We start from the raw sequence: 23497 nt of genomic DNA, 5'->3' as shown, positions 1-23497 counted from the left end.
CTGTGTCGGTATTTCCATTTGTATACCGATGGCAGTGTTGATATTTCCATGTTTATAGGGATGGTGGTTTAGATATTTCCATGTTTATACAGATGACGGTGTAGATATTTCCAGGTTTATACAGATGTCGGTGTAGATATTTCCATGTTTATACAGATAGCGGTGAAGATATTTCCATGTTTATACAGATAGCGGTGAGGATGTTTGCATGTTTATACAGATAGCGGTGTTGATATTTTCATGGTTATACAGATAGCGGAGTAGATATTTCCATTTTTATGCACATAGCGGTGGAGATATTTCCATTTTTATACAGATGGCGGAGTAGATATTTCCATATTTATAGAGATGGCAGTGTAGATATTTCCAAGTTTATACAGATAGTGGTGTCGGTATTTCCATATTTATACAGATATCGGTGTAGTCATTTCCATGTTTATACAGAAAGCAGTGTAGGTATTTCCATGTTTATAGAGATAGCGGTGTAGATGTTTCCATGTTTATGCTGATAGCTGTCTAGGTATTTCCATGTGTATACAGATGGCAGTGTAGATATTTCCATGTTTATACTCACGGAGGTGTAGATATTTCCAAGTTTATGCAGATGACTGTGTAGATATTTCCATGATTTTACAAATTGCGGTGTAGATATTTCCATGTTTATACAGAAGGCGGTGTAGTTATTTCCATGTTGATACAGATAGTGGTGAAGATATTTCCATGTTTATACAGTTAGCAGTGTTGAAATTCCCATGTTTATACTGATCGCTTTGTAGACATTTCCATCTTTCTACAGATGTCAGTGTAGATATTTCCAAGTTTATACAGATGGCAGTGTAGATATTTCCATGTTTATACAGATGTCTGTGTAGATATTTGCAGGTTTATACAGATAGCGTTGTAGATATTTCCATGTTTATACAGATAACTTTCTAAGTATTTCCATGTTTATACAGATGGCGGTGTAGGTATTTCAATGTTTATAGAGATAGCAGTGGAGATATTTCCATGTTTATAGAGATAGCGGTGTAGATATTTCCACGTTTATACTGATCGCGGTGTAGTTATTTCTATGTTTATAGAGATAGCGGTGTGGATATTTCCATGTTTATACAGATAGGGGTGCAGATATTTCCATGTTTATAGAGATGGCGTTTTAGATATTTCCATGTTTATACACATATCGGTGTAAATATTTCCATGTTTATACAGATCACGTTGTAGATATTTCCATGTTTACTGAGATAGCGGTGTATATATTTCCATGTTTATACAGATAGTTGTGTAGTTATTTCCATGTTTATATAGAGAGCGGTGTAGATATTTCCATATATGTACACATGGCTGTGTAGATATTTCCATGTTTATACAGATGGCGGTGTAGATATTTCAATGTTTATGGAGATAGTAGTGATATTTCCATGTTTATAGAGATAGCGGTGTAGATATTTCCACGTTTATACTGATCGCGGTGTAGTTATTTCCATGTTTATAGAAATAGCGGTGCAGATATTTCCATGTTTGCACAGATGGCGGTGTTGATATTTCCATCTATACACAGATGACAGTGTAGAGATTTCCATGTTTATGCAGATGGCGGTGCAGATATTTCCATGTTTATACAGATAACTTTGTAAGTATTTCCATGTTTATACAGATGGCGGTGTAGATATTTCGATGTTTATACAGATAGCAGTGGAGATATTTCCATGTTTATAGAGATAGTGGTGTAGATATTTCCACGTTTATACTGATCACGGTGTAGTTACCTCCATGTTTTTAGAGATAGCGGTGTGGATATTTCCACGTTTATACAGATAGGGGTGTAGATATTTCCACGTTTATATAGATGGCGTTGTAGATATTTCCATGTTTATACAGATCACGGTGTAGATATTTCCTTGTTCATGCAAATAGCGGTGTAGTTATTTCCATGTTTATACAGATAGCGGTGTAGATATTTCCTTGTTTATACAAATAGCATTGTAGTGGTGTAGATATTTCCACGTTTATACTGATCACGGTGTAGTTACCTCCATGTTTTTACAGATATTGGTGTAGATATTCCCATGTTTACACAGATTGCGGTGTAGATACTTCCATCTTTCTACAGATGGCATTGTAGATATTTCCATGTTTATACAGATGGCGGTGTAGATATTTCCATGTTTATATAGATGGTGGTGTAGATATTACCATGTTTATACAGATAGCGCTGTAGATATTTCCAGGTTTATACAGATAGCGGTGTAGATATTTCCATGTTTATACAGATGGCAGTGTAGATATTTCCATGTTTATAGAGATGGCGGTGTAGATATTTCCATGTTTATAGAGATAGCGGTGTATATATTTCCATATTTATACAGATAGCGGTGTAGATATTTCCATGTTTATACAGACCACGGTGTAGATATTTCCATGTTTATACCGATAGCCGTGCAGATATTTCCATGTTTGTACAGATGGCGGTGTTGTTATTTCCATCTATACACAGATGACCGTGTAGATATTTCCATGTTTATACAGATGGCGGCGCAGATATTTCTATGGTTATGTAGATGGCGGTGTAGATATTTCCATGTATATACAGATAGCGGTGTAGTTATTTCCATGTTTATATAGAGATCTGTGTAGATATTTCCATATATGTACACATGGCTGTGTAGATATTTCAATGTTTATACAGATGGCGGTGTAGATATTTCCATGTTTATACAGATAACTTTGTCAGTATTTCCATGTTTATACAGATGGCGGTGTAGATATTTCGATGTTTATAGAGATAGCAGTGGAGATATTTCCATGTTTATAGAGATAGCGGTGTAGATATTTCCACGTTTATGCTGATCGCGGTGTAGTTATTTCCATGTTTATAGAGATTGGTGTGGATATTTCCATGTTTATACAGATAGGGGTTTAGATATTTGCATGTTTATAGAGATGGCGTTGTAGATATTTCCATGTTTATACAGATCACAGTGTAGATATTTCCTTGTTTATGCAAATAGCGGTGTAGTTATTTCCATGTTTATACAGATAGCGGTGTAGATATTTCCTTGTTTATACAAATAGCAGTGTAGATATTTCCATGTTTATACAGATCACGGTGTAGATATTTCCTTGTTTATAAAAATAGCGGTGTAGTTATTTCCATGTTTATACAGATAGCGGTGTAGATATTTCCTAGTTTATACAGATCGCGGTGTAGATATTTCCATGTTTATGCAGATGGCGGTGTAGATATTTCCATGTTTATACAGATAACTTTGTAAGTATTTCCATGTTTATACAGATGGTGGTGTAGATATTTCGATGTTTATAGAGATAGCAGTGGAGATATTTCCATGTTTATAGAGATAGCGGTGTAGATATTTCCACGTTTATACTGATCGTGGTGTAGTTATTTCCATGTTTATAGAGATAGCGGTGTGGATATTTCCATGTTTATACAGATAGGGGTGTAGATATTTCCATGTTTATACAGATGGCGTTGTAGATATTTCCATGTTTATACAGATCACGGTGTAGATATTTCCTTGTTTATGCAAATAGCGGTGTAGTTATTTCCATGTTTATACAGATAGCGGTGTAGATATTTCCTTGTTTATACAAATAGCATTTTAGATATTTCCATGTTTATACAGATCACGGTGTATATATTTCCTTGTTTATACAAATAGCGGTGCAGTTATTTCCATGTTTATACAGATAGCGGTGTAGATATTTCCATGTATGTACAGATGGCTGTGTAGAAATTTCCATGTTTATACAGATGGCTGTGTAGATATTTCCATGTTTATACAGATGACTTGTAGGTATTTCCATGTTTATAAAGATGGCGGTGTAGATATTTCCATGTTTATACAGATAGCGGTGTAGATATTTCCATGTTTTTACAGATATTGGTGTAGATATTTCCATGTTTACACAGATTGCGTTGTAGATATTTCCATCTTTCTACAGATGGCATTGTAGATATTTCCATGTTTATACAGATGGCAGTGTAGATATTTCCATGTTTATATAGATGGTGGTGTAGATATTACCATGTTTATACAGATAGCGGTGTAGATATTTCCAGGTTTATACAGATAGCGGTGTAGATATTTCCATGTTTATACGGATGGCGGTGTAGATATTTCCATGTTTATAGAGATGGTTGTGTAGATATTTCCATGTTTATACAGATATCGGTGTAAATATTTCCATGTTTATACAGATCACGGTGTAGATATTTCCTTGTTTATACAAATAGCGGTGTAGTTATTTCCATGTTTATACAGATAGCGATGTAGATATTTTCATGTATATACAGATGGCTGTGTAGACATTTCCATGTTTATGCAGATGGTTGTGTAGATATTTCCATGTTTATACAGATGACTTGTTGGTATTTCCATGTTTATACAGATGGCGTTGTAGATATTTCCATGTTTATATATATAGCTATGTAGATATTTCCATGTTTCTACAGATAGCGGTGTAGATATTTCCATGTTTATACAGATTGCCGTGTAGATATTTCCATGTTTATGCAGATCGCGGTGTAGATATTTCCATGTTTCTACAGATAGCGGTGTAGATATTTCCATGTTTATACAGAGCGTGGTGTAGATATTTCCATGTTTATGCAGATCGCGGTGTAGATATTTCCATGTTTATACAGATAGCGATGTAGATATTTCCATGTTTATACAGACCACGGTGTAGATATTTCCATGTTTATACAGACCACGGTGTAGATATTTCCATGTTTTTACAGATGGCGGCGCAGATATTTCTACGGATATGTAGATGGCGGTGTAGATATTTCAATGTATATACAGATAGCGGTGTAGTTATTTCTATGTTTATATAGAGAGCGGTGTAGATATTTCCATATATGTACACATGGCTTTGTAGATATTTCCATGTTTATACAGATGGCGGTGTAGATATTTCCATGTTTATACAGATAAATTTGTCAGTATTTCCATGTTTATACAGATGGCGGTGTAGATACTTCGATGTTTATAGAGATAGTATTGGAGATATTTCCATGTTTATAGAGATAGCGGTGTAGATATTTCCACGTTTATACTGATCGCGGTGTAGTTATTTCCATGTTTATAGAGATAGCGGTGCAGATATTTCCATGTTTGTACAGATGGCGGTATTGATATTTCCATCTATACAAAGATGATCGTGTAGATATTTCCTTGTTTATACAGATGGCGGCGCAGATATTTCTATGGATATGTAGATGGCGGTGTAGATATTTCCATGTATATACAGATAGCGGTGTAGTTGTTTCCATGTTTATATAGAGAGCAGTGTAGATATTTCCATATATGTACACATGGCTGTGTAGATATTTCCATGTTTATACAGATGGCGGTGTAGATATTTCCATGTTTATACAGATAACTTTGTCAGCATTTCCATGTTTATACAGATGGCGGTGTAGATATTTCGATGTTTATAGAGATAGCAGTGGAGATATTTCCATGTTTATAGAGATAGCGGTGTAGATATTTCCACGTTTATGCTGATCGCGGTGTAGTTATTTCCATGTTTATAGAGATCGGTGTGGATATTTCCATGTTTATACAGATAGGGGTTTAGATATTTCCATGTTTATAGAGATCACGGGGTAGATATTTCCTTGTTTATGCAAATAGCGGTGTAGTTATTTCCATGTTTATACAGATAGCGGTGTAGATATTTCCTTGTTTATACAAATAGCAGTGTAGATATTTCCATGTTTATACAGATCACGGTGTAGATATTTCCTTGTTTATAAAAATAGCGGTGTAGTTATTTCCATGTTTATACAGATAGCGGTGTAGATATTTCCTAGTTTATACAGATCGCGGTGTAGATATTTCCATGTTTATGCAGATGGCGGTGTAGATATTTCCATGTTTATACAGATAGCGGTGTAGATATTTCCTAGTTTATACAGATCGCGGTGTAGATATTTCCATGTTTATGCAGATGGCCGTGTAGATATTTCCATGTTTCTACAGATAGCGGTGTAGATATTTCCATGTTTATACAGATCACGGTGTAGATATTTCCATGTTTATGCAGATCGCGGTGTAGATATTTCCATGTTTATACAGATAGCGGTGTAGATATTTCCATGTTTTTACAGATATTGGTGTAGATATTTCCATCTTTCTACACATGGCATTGTAGATATTTCCATGTTTAAACAGATGGCATTGTAGATATTTCCATGTTTAAACAGATGGCGGTGTAGATATTTCCATGTTTATATAGATGGTGGTGTAGATATTACCATGTTTATACAGATAGCGGTGTAGATATTTCCAGGTTTATACAGATAGCGGTGTAGATATTTCCATGTTTATACAGATGGCGGTGTAGATATTTCCATGTTTATAGAGATGGCGGTGTAGATATTTCCATGGTCATACAGATATCGTTGTAAATATTTCCATGTTTATACAGATCACGGCGTAGATATTTCCATGTTTATAGAGATAGCAGTGTATATATTTACATGTTTATACAGATAGCGTTGTAGATATTTCCATGTTTAAACAGACCACGGTGTAGATATTTCCATGTTTGTACAGATGGCGGCACAGGTATTTCTATGTATATGTAGTTGGCGGTGTAGATATTTCCATGTATATACAGATAGCGGTGTAGTTATTTCCATCTTTATATAGAGAGCGGTGTAGATATTTCCATATATGTACACATGGCTGTGTAGATATTTCCATGTTTATACAGATGGCGGTGTAGATATTTCCATGTTTATACAGATAACTTTGTCAGTGTTTCCATGTTTATACAGATGGCGGTGTAGATATTTCGATGTTTATAGAGATAGTAGTGGAGATATTTCCATGTTTATAGAGATAGCGGTGTAGATATTTCCACGTTTATACTGATCACGGTGTAGTTATTTCCATGTTTATAGAAATAGCGGTGCAGATATTTCCATGTTTGTACAGATGGCGGTGTTGATATTTCCATCTATACACAGATGACCGTGTAGATATTTCCATGTTTATACAGATGGCGGTGCAGATATTTCTATGGATATGTAGATGGAGGTGTAGATATTTCCATGTATATACAGATAGCGGTGTAGTTGTTTCCATGTTTATATAGAGAACGGTGTAGATATTTCCATATATGTACACATGGCTGTGTAGATATTTCCATGTTTATACAGATGGCGGTGTAGATATTTCCATGTTTATACAGATAACTTTGTAAGTATTTCCATGTTTATACAGATGGCGGTGTAGATATTTCCATGTTTTTACAGACATTGGTGTAGATATTTCCATGTTTACACAGATTGCGGTGTAGATATTTCCATCTTTCTACAGATGGCATTGTAGATATTTCCATGTTTATACAGATGGCGGTGTAGATATTTCCATGTTTATTTAGATGGTGGTGTAGTTACTAACATGTTTATACAGATAGCGTTGTAGATATTTCCACGTTTATACAGATAGCGGTGTAGATATTTCCATGTTTATAGAGATAGTTGTGTAGATATTTCCATGTTTCTACAGATAGCGGTGTAGTTATTTCCATGTTTATACAGATCGCGGTGTAGATATTTCCATGCTTATGCAGATCGCGGTGTAGATATTTCCATCTTTATACAGATAGCGGTGTAGATATTTCCATGTTTTTACAGATATTGGTGTAGGTATTTCCATGTTTACACAGATTGCAGTGTACATATTTCCATCTTTCTACAGATGGCATTGTAGATATTTCCATGTTTATACAGATGACGGTGTACATATTTCCATGTTTATATAGATGGTGGTGTAGATATTAGCGTGTTTATACAGATAGCGGTGTAGATACTTCCAGGTTTATACAGATAGCGGTGTAGATATTTCCATGTTTATACAGAAGGCGGTGTAGGTATCTCCATGTTTATAGAGATGGCGGTGTAGATATTTCCATGTTTATACACATATCGGTGTAAATATTTCCATGTTTATACAGATCGCGGTGTAGATATTTCCATGTTTATAGAGATAGCAGTGTATATATTTCCATGTTTATACAGATAGCGGTGTAGATATTTCCATGTTTATACAGACCACGGTGTAGATATTTCCATGTTTATACAGATAGCGGTGCAGATATTTCCATGTTTGTACAGATGGCGGTGTTGATACTTCAATCTATACACAGATGACCGTGTAGATATTTCCATGTTTATAAAGATGGCGGCGCAGATATTTCTATGGATATGTAGTTGGCGGTGTAGATATTTCCATGTATATACAGATAGCGGTGTAATTATTTCCATGTTTATATAGAGAGCAGTGTAGATATTTCCATGTATGTACACATGGCTGTGTAGATATTTCCATGTTTATACAGATGGCAGTGTAAATATTTCCATGTTTATACAGATAACTTTGTAAGTATTTCCATGTTTATACAGATGGCGCTGTAGATATTTCGATGTTTATAGAGATAGCAATGGAGATATTTCCATGTTTATAGAGATAGCGGTGTAGATATTTCCCCGTTTATACTGATCGCGTTGTAGTTATTTCCCTGTTTATAGAGATAGCGGTGTGGATATTTCCATGTTTATACAGATAGGGGTGTAGATATTTCCATGTTTATAGAGATGGCGTTGTAGATATTTCCATGTTTATGCAGATCACGGTGTAGATATTTCCTTGTTTATGCAAATAGCGGTGTAGTTATTTCCGTGTTTATACAGATAGCGGTGTAGATATTTCCTTGTTTATACAAATAGCGGTGTAGTTATTTCCATGTTTATACAGATAGCTGTGTAGATATTTGCATGTATATACAGATGGCTGTGTAGATATTTCCATGTTTATACAGATGGCTGTTTAGATATTTCCATGTTTATACAGATGACTTGTAGGTTTTTCCAAGTTTATACAGATGGCGGTGTAGATATTTCCATGTTCATAGAGATAGCTGTGTAGATATTTCCATGTTTCTACAGATAGCGGCGTAGATATTTCCATGTTTATACAGATCGCGGTGTAGATAATTCCATGTTTATGCAGATCGCGGTGTAGATATTTCCATGTTTCTACAGATAGCGGTGTAGATATTTCCATGTTTATGCAGATCGCGGTGTAGATATTTCCATGCTTATGAAGATCGCGGTGTAGATTTTCCATCTTTATACCGATAGCGATGTAGATATTTCCATGTTTTTACAGATATTGGTGTAGGTATTTCCATGTTTACACAGATAGCAGTGTAGATATTTCCATCTTTCTACAGATGTCATCGTAGATATTTCCGTGTTTATACAGATGGCGGTGTAGATATTTCCATGTTTATATAGATGGTGGTGTAGATATTACCATGTTTATACAAATAGCGGTGTAGAAATTTCCAGGTTTATACAGATAGCTGTGTAGATATTTCCAGGTTTATACAGATGGCGGTGTAGATGTTTCCATGTTTCTAGAGATGGCAGTGTAGATATTTCCATGTTTATACAGATATCGGTGAAAATATTTCCATGTTTATAGAGATCACTGTGTAGATATTTCCATGTTTATAGAGATAGCGGTGTATATATTTCCATGTTTATACAAATAGCGGTGTAGATATTTCCATGTTTATACAGATCACGGTGTAGATATTTCCTTGTTTATACAAATAGCGGTGTAGTTATTTCCATGTTTATACAGATAGCGGTGTAGATATTTCCATGTATATACAGATGGCTATGTAGATATTTCCATGTTTATACAGATGGCTGTGTAGATATTTCCATGTTTATACAGATGACTTGTAGATATTTCCATGTTTATACAGATGGCGGTGTAGATATTTCCATGTTTACAGAGATAGCTGTGTAGATATTTCCATGTTTCTACAGATAGCGGTGTAGATATTTCCAAGTTTATGCAGATCGCGGTGTAGATATTTCCATGCTTATGCAGATCGCGGTGTAGATATTTCCATCTTTATACAGATAACGGTGTAGGTATTTCCATGTTTTTACAGATATTGGTGTAGGTATTTCCAGGTTTACACAGATTGCAGTGTAGATATTTCCATCTTTCTACAGATGGCATTGTAGATATTTCCATGTTTATACAGATGGCTGTGTAGATATTTCCATGTTTATACAGATGAATTGTAGGTATTTCCATGTTTATACAGATGGCGGTGTAGATATCTCCATGTTTATAGAGATAGCTGTGTAGATATTTCCATGTTTATACAGATAATTTTGTAAGTATTTCCATGTTTATACAGATGGGGGTGTAGATATTTCGATGTTTGTACAGATAGCAGTGGAGATATTTCCATGTGTATAGAGATAGCGGTGTAGATATTTCCACGTTTATACTGATCGCGGTGTGGTTATTTCCATGTTTATAGAGATAGCGGTGTGGATATTTCCATGTTTATACACATAGGGGTGTAGGTATTTCCATGTTTATAGAGATGGCGTTGTAGATATTTCCATGTTTATACAGATCACGGTGTAGATATTTCCTTGTTTATGCAAATAGCATTGTAGTTATTTCCATGTTTATACAGATAACGGTGTAGATATTTCCTTGTTTATACAAATAGCAGTGTAGATATTTCCATGTTTATACAAATCACGGTGTAGATATTTCCTTGTTTATACAAATAGCGGTGTAGTTATTTCCATGTTTATACAGATAGCGGTGTAGATATTTCCATGTATATACAGATGGCTGTGTAGATATTTCCATGTTTATACAGATGGCTGTGTAGATATTTCCATGTTTATACAGATGACTTGTAGGTATTTCCATGGTTATAGACATGGCGGTGTAGATATTTCCATGTTTATAGAGATAGCTGTGTAGATATTTCCATGTTTCTACAGATAGCGGTGTAGATATTTCCATGTTTATACAAATCGCGGTGTAGATATTTCCATGTGTATGCAGATCGCGGTGTAGATATTTCCATGTTTCTACAGATAGCGGTGTAGATATTTCCATGTTTATACAGATCGCGGTGTAGATATTTCCATGTTTATGCAGATCGCGGTGTAGATATTTCCATGTTTATACAGATAGCGGTGTAGATATTTCCATGTTTTTACAGATATTGGTGTAGATATTTCCAAGTTTACACAGATTGCGGTGTAGGTATTTCCATCTTTCTACAGATGGCATTGTAGATATTTGCATGTTTATACAGATGGCGGTGTATATATTTCCATGTTTATAAAGATGGTGGTGTAGATATTACCATGTTTATACAGATAGCGATGTAGATATTTCCAGGTTTATACAGATAGCGGTGTAGATATTTCCATGTTTATACAGATGGCGGTGTAGATATTTCGATGTTTATAGACATAGCAGTGGAGATATTTCCATGTTTATAGAGATAGCGGTGTAGATATTTCCACGTTTATACTGATCGCGGTGTAGTTATTTCCATGTTTATAGAGATAGACGTGTGGATATTTCCATGTTTATACAGATAGGGTTGTAGATATTTCCATGTTTGTAGAGATGGCGTTGTAGATATTTCCATGTTTATACAGATCACGGTGTAGATATTTCCTTGTTTATGCAAATAGCGGTGTAGTTATTTCCATGTTTATACAGATAGTGGTGTAGATATTTCCTTGTTTATACAAATAGCAGTGTAGATATTTCCATGTTTATACCGATCACGGTGTAGATAATTCCTTGTTTATAAAAATAGCGGTGTAGTTATTTCCATGTTTATACAGATAGCGGTGTAGATATTTCCATGTATATGCAGATGGCTGTGTAGATATTTCCATGTTTATACAGATGGCTGTGAAGATATTTCCATGTTTATACAGATGACTTGTAGGTATTTACATGTTTATAGAGATGGCGGTGTAGATATTTCCATGTTTATAGAGCTAGCTGTGTAGATATTTCCATGTTTCTACAGATAGCGGTGTAGATATTTACATATTTATACAGATTGTGGTGTAGATATTTACATGTTTATACAGATCGCTGTGTAGATATTTCCATGTTTATGCAGATTGCGTTGTAGATATTTCCATGTTTCTACAGATAGCGGTGTAGATATTTCCATGTTTATACAGATCGCGGAGTAGATATTTCCATGTTTATGCAGATTGCGGTGTAGATATTTCCATGTTTATACAGATAGCGGTGTAGATATTTCCATGTTTTTACAGACATTGGTGTAGATATTTCCATGTTTACACAGATTGCGGTGTAGATATTTCCATCTTTCTACAGATGGCATTGTAGATATTTCCATGTTTATACAGATGGCGGTGTAGATATTTCCATGTTTATTTAGATGGTGGTGTAGATATTACCATGTTTATACAGATAGCCGTGTAGATATTTCCAGGTTTATACAGATAGCGGTGTAGATATTTCCATGTTTACACAGATGGCAGTGTACATATTTCCATGTTTATAGAGATGGCGGTGTAGATATTTCCATGTTTATACAGATATCGGTGTAAATATTTCCATGTTTATACAGATCACGGTGTAGATATTTCCATGTTTATAGAGATAGCGGTGTATATATTTCCATGTTTATACAGATAGCGGTGTAGATATTTCCATGTTTATACAGATGGCAGTGTAGATATTTCCATGTTTATAGAGATGGCGGTGTAGATATTTCCATGTTTATAGAGATAGCGGTGTATATATTTCCATATTTATACAGATAGCGGTGTAGATATTTCCATGTTTATACAGACCACGGTGTAGATATTTCCATGTTTATACCGATAGCCGTGCAGATATTTCCATGTTTGTACAGATGGCGGTGTTGTTATTTCCATCTATACACAGATGACCGTGTAGATATTTCCATGTTTATACAGATGGCGGCGCAGATATTTCTATGGTTATGTAGATGGCGGTGTAGATATTTCCATGTATATACAGATAGCGGTGTAGTTATTTCCATGTTTATATAGAGATCTGTGTAGATATTTCCATATATGTACACATGGCTGTTTAGATATTTCCATGTTTATACAGATGGCGGTGTAGATATTTCCATGTTTATACAGATAACTTTGTCAGTATTTCCATGTTTATACAGATGGCGGTGTAGATATTTCGATGTTTATAGAGATAGCAGTGGAGATATTTCCATGTTTATAGAGATAGCGGTGTAGATATTTCCACGTTTATGCTGATCGCGGTGTAGTTATTTCCATGTTTATAGAGATTGGTGTGGATATTTCCATGTTTATACAGATAGGGGTTTAGATATTTGCATGTTTATAGAGATGGCGTTGTAGATATTTCCATGTTTATACAGATCACAGTGTAGATATTTCCTTGTTTATGCAAATAGCGGTGTAGTTATTTCCATGTTTATACAGATAGCGGTGTAGATATTTCCTTGTTTATACAAATAGCAGTGTAGATATTTCCATGTTTATACAGATCACGGTGTAGATATTTCCTTGTTTATAAAAATAGCGGTGTAGTTATTTCCATGTTTATACAGATAGCGGTGTAGATATTTCCTAGTTTATACAGATCGCGGTGTAGATATTTCCATGTTTATGCAGATGGCGGTGTAGATATTTCCATGTTTATACAGATAACTTTGTAAGTATTTCCATGTTTATACAGATGGTGGTGTAGATATTTCGATGTTTATAGAGATAGCAGTGGAGATATTTCCATGTTTATAGAGATAGCGGTGTAGATATTTCCACGTTTATACTGATCGTGGTGTAGTTATTTCCATGTTTATAGAGATAGCGGTGTGGATATTTCCATGTTTATACAGATAGGGGTGTAGATATTTCCATGTTTATACAGATGGCGTTGTAGATATTTCCATGTTTATACAGATCACGGTGTAGATATTTCCTTGTTTATGCAAATAGCGGTGTAGTTATTTCCATGTTTATACAGATAGCGGTGTAGATATTTCCTTGTTTATACAAATAGCATTTTAGATATTTCCATGTTTATACAGATCACGGTGTATATATTTCCTTGTTTATACAAATAGCGGTGCAGTTATTTCCATGTTTATACAGATAGCGGTGTAGATATTTCCATGTATGTACAGATGGCTGTGTAGAAATTTCCATGTTTATACAGATGGCTGTGTAGATATTTCCATGTTTATACAGATGACTTGTAGGTATTTCCATGTTTATAAAGATGGCGGTGTAGATATTTCCATGTTTATACAGATAGCGGTGTAGATATTTCCATGTTTTTACAGATATTGGTGTAGATATTTCCATGTTTACACAGATTGCGTTGTAGATATTTCCATCTTTCTACAGATGGCATTGTAGATATTTCCATGTTTATACAGATGGCAGTGTAGATATTTCCATGTTTATATAGATGGTGGTGTAGATATTACCATGTTTATACAGATAGCGGTGTAGATATTTCCAGGTTTATACAGATAGCGGTGTAGATATTTCCATGTTTATACGGATGGCGGTGTAGATATTTCCATGTTTATAGAGATGGTTGTGTAGATATTTCCATGTTTATACAGATATCGGTGTAAATATTTCCATGTTTATACAGATCACGGTGTAGATATTTCCTTGTTTATACAAATAGCGGTGTAGTTATTTCCATGTTTATACAGATAGCGATGTAGATATTTTCATGTATATACAGATGGCTGTGTAGACATTTCCATGTTTATGCAGATGGTTGTGTAGATATTTCCATGTTTATACAGATGACTTGTTGGTATTTCCATGTTTATACAGATGGCGTTGTAGATATTTCCATGTTTATATATATAGCTATGTAGATATTTCCATGTTTCTACAGATAGCGGTGTAGATATTTCCATGTTTATACAGATTGCCGTGTAGATATTTCCATGTTTATGCAGATCGCGGTGTAGATATTTCCATGTTTCTACAGATAGCGGTGTAGATATTTCCATGTTTATACAGAGCGTGGTGTAGATATTTCCATGTTTATGCAGATCGCGGTGTAGATATTTCCATGTTTATACAGATAGCGATGTAGATATTTCCATGTTTATACAGACCACGGTGTAGATATTTCCATGTTTATACAGACCACGGTGTAGATATTTCCATGTTTATACAGATGGCGGCGCAGATATTTCTACGGATATGTAGATGGCGGTGTAGATATTTCAATGTATATACAGATAGCGGTGTAGTTATTTCTATGTTTATATAGAGAGCGGTGTAGATATTTCCATATATGTACACATGGCTTTGTAGATATTTCCATGTTTATACAGATGGCGGTGTAGATATTTCCATGTTTATACAGATAAATTTGTCAGTATTTCCATGTTTATACAGATGGCGGTGTAGATACTTCGATGTTTATAGAGATAGTATTGGAGATATTTCCATGTTTATAGAGATAGCGGTGTAGATATTTCCACGTTTATACTGATCGCGGTGTAGTTATTTCCATGTTTATAGAGATAGCGGTGCAGATATTTCCATGTTTGTACAGATGGCGGTATTGATATTTCCATCTATACAAAGATGATCGTGTAGATATTTCCTTGTTTATACAGATGGCGGCGCAGATATTTCTATGGATATGTAGATGGCGGTGTAGATATTTCCATGTATATACAGATAGCGGTGTAGTTGTTTCCATGTTTATATAGAGAGCAGTGTAGATATTTCCATATATGTACACATGGCTGTGTAGATATTTCCATGTTTATACAGATGGCGGTGTAGATATTTCCATGTTTATACAGATAACTTTGTCAGCATTTCCATGTTTATACAGATGGCGGTGTAGATATTTCGATGTTTATAGAGATAGCAGTGGAGATATTTCCATGTTTATAGAGATAGCGGTGTAGATATTTCCACGTTTATGCTGATCGCGGTGTAGTTATTTCCATGTTTATAGAGATCGGTGTGGATATTTCCATGTTTATACAGATAGGGGTTTAGATATTTCCATGTTTATAGAGATGGCGTTGTAGATATTTCCATGTTTATACAGATCACGGGGTAGATATTTCCTTGTTTATGCAAATAGCGGTGTAGTTATTTCCATGTTTATACAGATAGCGGTGTAGATATTTCCTTGTTTATACAAATAGCAGTGTAGATATTTCCATGTTTATACAGATCACGGTGTAGATATTTCCTTGTTTATAAAAATAGCGGTGTAGTTATTTCCATGTTTATACAGATAGCGGTGTAGATATTTCCTAGTTTATACAGATCGCGGTGTAGATATTTCCATGTTTATGCAGATGGCGGTGTAGATATTTCCATGTTTATACAGATAGCGGTGTAGATATTTCCTAGTTTATACAGATCGCGGTGTAGATATTTCCATGTTTATGCAGATGGCGGTGTAGATATTTCCATGTTTCTACAGATAGCGGTGTAGATATTTCCATGTTTATACAGATCACGGTGTAGATATTTCCATGTTTATGCAGATCGCGGTGTAGATATTTCCATGTTTATACAGATAGCGGTGTAGATATTTCCATGTTTTTACAGATATTGGTGTAGATATTTCCATCTTTCTACACATGGCATTGTAGATATTTCCATGTTTAAACAGATGGCATTGTAGATATTTCCATGTTTAAACAGATGGCGGTGTAGATATTTCCATGTTTATATAGATGGTGGTGTAGATATTACCATGTTTATACAGATAGCGGTGTAGATATTTCCAGGTTTATACAGATAGCGGTGTAGATATTTCCATGTTTATACAGATGGCGGTGTAGATATTTCCATGTTTATAGAGATGGCGGTGTAGATATTTCCATGGTCATACAGATATCGTTGTAAATATTTCCATGTTTATACAGATCACGGCGTAGATATTTCCATGTTTATAGAGATAGCAGTGTATATATTTCCATGTTTATACAGATAGCGTTGTAGATATTTCCATGTTTAAACAGACCACGGTGTAGATATTTCCATGTTTGTACAGATGGCGGCACAGGTATTTCTATGTATATGTAGTTGGCGGTGTAGATATTTCCATGTATATACAGATAGCGGTGTAGTTATTTCCATCTTTATATAGAGAGCGGTGTAGATATTTCCATATATGTACACATGGCTGTGTAGATATTTCCATGTTTATACAGATGGCGGTGTAGATATTTCCATGTTTATACAGATAACTTTGTCAGTGTTTCCATGTTTATACAGATGGCGGTGTAGATATTTCGATGTTTATAGAGATAGTAGTGGAGATATTTCCATGTTTATAGAGATAGCGGTGTAGATATTTCCACGTTTATACTGATCACGGTGTAGTTATTTCCATGTTTATAGAAATAGCGGTGCAGATATTTCCATGTTTGTACAGATGGCGGTGTTGATATTTCCATCTATACACAGATGACCGTGTAGATATTTCCATGTTTATACAGATGGCGGTGCAGATATTTCTATGGATATGTAGATGGAGGTGTAGATATTTCCATGTATATACAGATAGCGGTGTAGTTGTTTCCATGTTTATATAGAGAACGGTGTAGATATTTCCATATATGTACACATGGCTGTGTAGATATTTCCATGTTTATACAGATGGCGGTGTAGATATTTCCATGTTTATACAGATAACTTTGTAAGTATTTCCATGTTTATACAGATGGCGGTGTAGATATTTCCATGTTTTTACAGACATTGGTGTAGATATTTCCATGTTTACACAGATTGCGGTGTAGATATTTCCATCTTTCTACAGATGGCATTGTAGATATTTCCATGTTTATACAGATGGCGGTGTAGATATTTCCATGTTTATTTAGATGGTGGTGTAGTTACTAACATGTTTATACAGATAGCGTTGTAGATATTTCCACGTTTATACAGATAGCGGTGTAGATATTTCCATGTTTATAGAGATAGTTGTGTAGATATTTCCATGTTTCTACAGATAGCGGTGTAGTTATTTCCATGTTTATACAGATCGCGGTGTAGATATTTCCATGTTTATGCAGATCGCGGTGTAGATATTTCCGTGTATCTACAGATAGCGGTGTAGATATTTCCATGTTTATGCAAATCGCGGTGTAGATATTTCCATGCTTATGCAGATCGCGGTGTAGATATTTCCATCTTTATACAGATAGCGGTGTAGATATTTCCATGTTTTTACAGATATTGGTGTAGGTATTTCCATGTTTACACAGATTGCAGTGTACATATTTCCATCTTTCTACAGATGGCATTGTAGATATTTCCATGTTTATACAGATGACGGTGTACATATTTCCATGTTTATATAGATGGTGGTGTAGATATTAGCGTGTTTATACAGATAGCGGTGTAGATACTTCCAGGTTTATACAGATAGCGGTGTAGATATTTCCATGTTTATACAGAAGGCGGTGTAGGTATCTCCATGTTTATAGAGATGGCGGTGTAGATATTTCCATGTTTATACACATATCGGTGTAAATATTTCCATGTTTATACAGATCGCGGTGTAGATATTTCCATGTTTATAGAGATAGCAGTGTATATATTTCCATGTTTATACAGATAGCGGTGTAGATATTTCCATGTTTATACAGACCACGGTGTAGATATTTCCATGTTTATACAGATAGCGGTGCAGATATTTCCATGTTTGTACAGATGGCGGTGTTGATACTTCAATCTATACACAGATGACCGTGTAGATATTTCCATGTTTATAAAGATGGCGGCGCAGATATTTCTATGGATATGTAGTTGGCGGTGTAGATATTTCCATGTATATACAGATAGCGGTGTAATTATTTCCATGTTTATATAGAGAGCAGTGTAGATATTTCCATGTATGTCCACATGGCTGTGTAGATATTTCCATGTTTATACAGATGGCAGTGTAAATATTTCCATGTTTATACAGATAACTTTGTAAGTATTTCCATGTTCATACAGATGGCGCTGTAGATATTTCGATGTTTATAGAGATAGCAATGGAGATATTTCCATGTTTATAGAGATAGCGGTGTAGATATTTCCACGTTTATACTGATCGCGTTGTAGTTATTTCCCTGTTTATAGAGATAGCGGTGTGGATATTTCCATGTTTATACACATAGGGGTGTAGATATTTCCATGTTTATAGAGATGGCGTTGTAGATATTTCCATGTTTATGCAGATCACGGTGTAGATATTTCCTTGTTTATGCAAATAGCGGTGTAGTTATTTCCGTGTTTATACAGATAGCGGTGTAGATATTTCCTTGTTTATACAAATAGCGGTGTAGTTATTTCCATGTTTATACAGATAGCTGTGTAGATATTTGCATGTATATACAGATGGCTGTGTAGATATTTCCATGTTTATACAGATGGCTGTTTAGATATTTCCATGTTTATACAGATGACTTGTAGGTTTTTCCAAGTTTATACAGATGGCGGTGTAGATATTTCCATGTTTATAGAGATAGCTGTGTAGATATTTCCCTGTTTCTACAGATAGCGGCGTAGATATTTCCATGTTTATACAGATCGTGGTGTAGATAATTCCATGTTTATGCAGATCGCGGTGTAGATATTTCCATGTTTCTACAGATAGCGGTGTAGATATTTCCATGTTTATGCAGATCGCGGTGTAGATATTTCCATGCTTATGAAGATCGCGGTGTAGATTTTCCATCTTTATACCGATAGCGATGTAGATATTTCCATGTTTTTACAGATATTGGTGTAGGTATTTCCATGTTTACACAGATAGCAGTGTAGATATTTCCATCTTTCTACAGATGTCATCGTAGATATTTCCGTGTTTATACAGATGGCGGTGTAGATATTTCCATGTTTATATAGATGGTGGTGTAGATATTACCATGTTTATACAAATAGCGGTGTAGAAATTTCCAGGTTTATACAGATAGCGGTGTAGATATTTCCAGGTTTATACAGATGGCGGTGTAGATGTTTCCATGTTTCTAGAGATGGCAGTTTAGATATTTCCATGTTTATACAGATATCGGTGAAAATATTTCCATGTTTATAGAGATCACGGTGTAGATATTTCCATGTTTATAGAGATAGCGGTGTATATATTTCCATGTTTATACAGATAGCGGTGTAGATATTTCCATGTTTATACAGATCACGGTGTAGATATTTCCTTGTTTATACAAATAGCGGTGTAGTTATTTCCATGTTTATACAGATAGCGGTGTAGATATTTCCATGTATATACAGATGGCTATGTAGATATTTCCATGTTTATACAGATGGCTGTGTAGATATTTCCATGTTTATACAGATGACTTGTAGATATTTCCATGTTTATACAGATGGCGGTGTAGATATTTCCATGTTTACAGAGATAGCTGTGTAGATATTTCCATGTTTCTACAGATAGCGGTGTAGATATTTCCAAGTTTATGCAGATCGCGGTGTAGATATTTCCATGCTTATGCAGATCGCGGTGTAGATATTTCCATCTTTATACAGATAACGGTGTAGGTATTTCCATGTTTTTACAGATATTGGTGTAGGTATTTCCAGGTTTACACAGATTGCAGTGTAGATATTTCCATCTTTCTACAGATGGCATTGTAGATATTTCCATGTTTATACAGATGGCTGTGTAGATATTTCCATGTTTATACAGATGAATTGTAGGTATTTCCATGTTTATACAGATGGCGGTGTAGATATCTCCATGTTTATAGAGATAGCTGTGTAGATATTTCCATGTTTATACAGATAATTTTGTAAGTATTTCCATGTTTATACAGATGGGGGTGTAGATATTTCGATGTTTGTACAGATAGCAGTGGAGATATTTCCATGTGTATAGAGATAGCGGTGTAGATATTTCCACGTTTATACTGATCGCGGTGTGGTTATTTCCATGTTTATAGAGATAGCGGTGTGGATATTTCCATGTTTATACACATAGGGGTGTAGGTATTTCCATGTTTATAGAGATGGCGTTGTAGATATTTCCATGTTTATACAGATCACGGTGTAGATATTTCCTTGTTTATGCAAATAGCATTGTAGTTATTTCCATGTTTATACAGATAACGGTGTAGATATTTCCTTGTTTATACAAATAGCAGTGTAGATATTTCCATGTTTATACAAATCACGGTGTAGATATTTCCTTGTTTATACAAATAGCGGTGTAGTTATTTCCATGTTTATACAGATAGCGGTGTAGATATTTCCATGTATATACAGATGGCTGTGTAGATATTTCCATGTTTATACAGATGGCTGTGTAGATATTTCCATGTTTATACAGATGACTTGTAGGTATTTCCATGGTTATAGAGATGGCGGTGTAGATATTTCCATGTTTATAGAGATAGCTGTGTAGATATTTCCATGTTTCTACAGATAGCGGTGTAGATATTTCCATGTTTATACAGATCGCGGTGTAGATATTTCCATGTGTATGCAGATCGCGGTGTAGATATTTCCATGTTTCTACAGATAGCGGTGTAGATATTTCCATGTTTATACAGATCGCGGTGTAGATATTTCCATGTTTATGCAGATCGCGGTGTAGATATTTCCATGTTTATACAGATAGCGGTGTAGATATTTCCATGTTTTTACAGATATTGGTGTAGATATTTCCAAGTTTACACAGATTGCGGTGTAGGTATTTCCATCTTTCTACAGATGGCATTGTAGATATTTGCATGTTTATACAGATGGCGGTGTATATATTTCCATGTTTATAAAGATGGTGGTGTAGATATTACCATGTTTATACAGATAGCGATGTAGATATTTCCAGGTTTATACAGATAGCGGTGTAGATATTTCCATGTTTATACAGATGGCGGTGTAGATATTTCGATGTTTATAGACATAGCAGTGGAGATATTTCCATGTTTATAGAGATAGCGGTGTAGATATTTCCACGTTTATACTGATCGCGGTGTAGTTATTTCCATGTTTATAGAGATAGACGTGTGGATATTTCCATGTTTATACAGATAGGGTTGTAGATATTTCCATGTTTGTAGAGATGGCGTTGTAGATATTTCCATGTTTATACAGATCACGGTGTAGATATTTCCTTGTTTATGCAAATAGCGGTGTAGTTATTTCCATGTTTATACAGATAGCGGTGTAGATATTTCCTTGTTTATACAAATAGCAGTGTAGATATTTCCATGTTTATACCGATCACGGTGTAGATAATTCCTTGTTTATAAAAATAGCGGTGTAGTTATTTCCATGTTTATACAGATAGCGGTGTAGATATTTCCATGTATATGCAGATGGCTGTGTAGATATTTCCATGTTTATACAGATGGCTGTGAAGATATTTCCATGTTTATACAGATGACTTGTAGGTATTTACATGTTTATAGAGATGGCGGTGTAGATATTTCCATGTTTATAGAGATAGCTGTGTAGATATTTCCATGTTTCTACAGATAGCGGTGTAGATATTTACATATTTATACAGATTGTGGTGTAGATATTTACATGTTTATACAGATCGCTGTGTAGATATTTCCATGTTTATGCAGATTGCGTTGTAGATATTTCCATGTTTCTACAGATAGCGGTGTAGATATTTCCATGTTTATACAGATCGCGGAGTAGATATTTCCATGTTTATGCAGATTGCGGTGTAGATATTTCCATGTTTATACAGATAGCGGTGTAGATATTTCCATGTTTTTACAGACATTGGTGTAGATATTTCCATGTTTACACAGATTGCGGTGTAGATATTTCCATCTTTCTACAGATGGCATTGTAGATATTTCCATGTTTATACAGATGGCGGTGTAGATATTTCCATGTTTATTTAGATGGTGGTGTAGATATTACCATGTTTATACAGATAGCCGTGTAGATATTTCCAGGTTTATACAGATAGCGGTGTAGATATTTCCATGTTTACACAGATGGCAGTGTACATATTTCCATGTTTATAGAGATGGCGGTGTAGATATTTCCATGTTTATACAGATATCGGTGTAAATATTTCCATGTTTATACAGATCACGGTGTAGATATTTCCATGTTTATAGAGATAGCGGTGTATATATTTCCATGTTTATACAGATAGCGGTGTAGATATTTCCATGTTTATACAGATGGCAGTGTAGATATTTCCATGTTTATAGAGATGGCGGTGTAGATATTTCCATGTTTATAGAGATAGCGGTGTATATATTTCCATATTTATACAGATAGCGGTGTAGATATTTCCATGTTTATACAGACCACGGTGTAGATATTTCCATGTTTATACCGATAGCCGTGCAGATATTTCCATGTTTGTACAGATGGCGGTGTTGTTATTTCCATCTATACACAGATGACCGTGTAGATATTTCCATGTTTATACAGATGGCGGCGCAGATATTTCTATGGTTATGTAGATGGCGGTGTAGATATTTCCATGTATATACAGATAGCGGTGTAGTTATTTCCATGTTTATATAGAGATCTGTGTAGATATTTCCATATATGTACACATGGCTGTGTAGATATTTCCATGTTTATACAGATGGCGGTGTAGATATTTCCATGTTTATACAG

The sequence above is a fragment of the Pan troglodytes genome, chromosome 5 (genome assembly GCF_028858775.2).
Source record: "Pan troglodytes isolate AG18354 chromosome 5, NHGRI_mPanTro3-v2.0_pri, whole genome shotgun sequence".
NCBI classification, from domain to species: Eukaryota; Metazoa; Chordata; class Mammalia; order Primates; family Hominidae; genus Pan; species Pan troglodytes.
The sequence above is the reverse complement of the archived record's forward strand: the minus strand, read 5'-3'. Positions refer to the sequence as shown.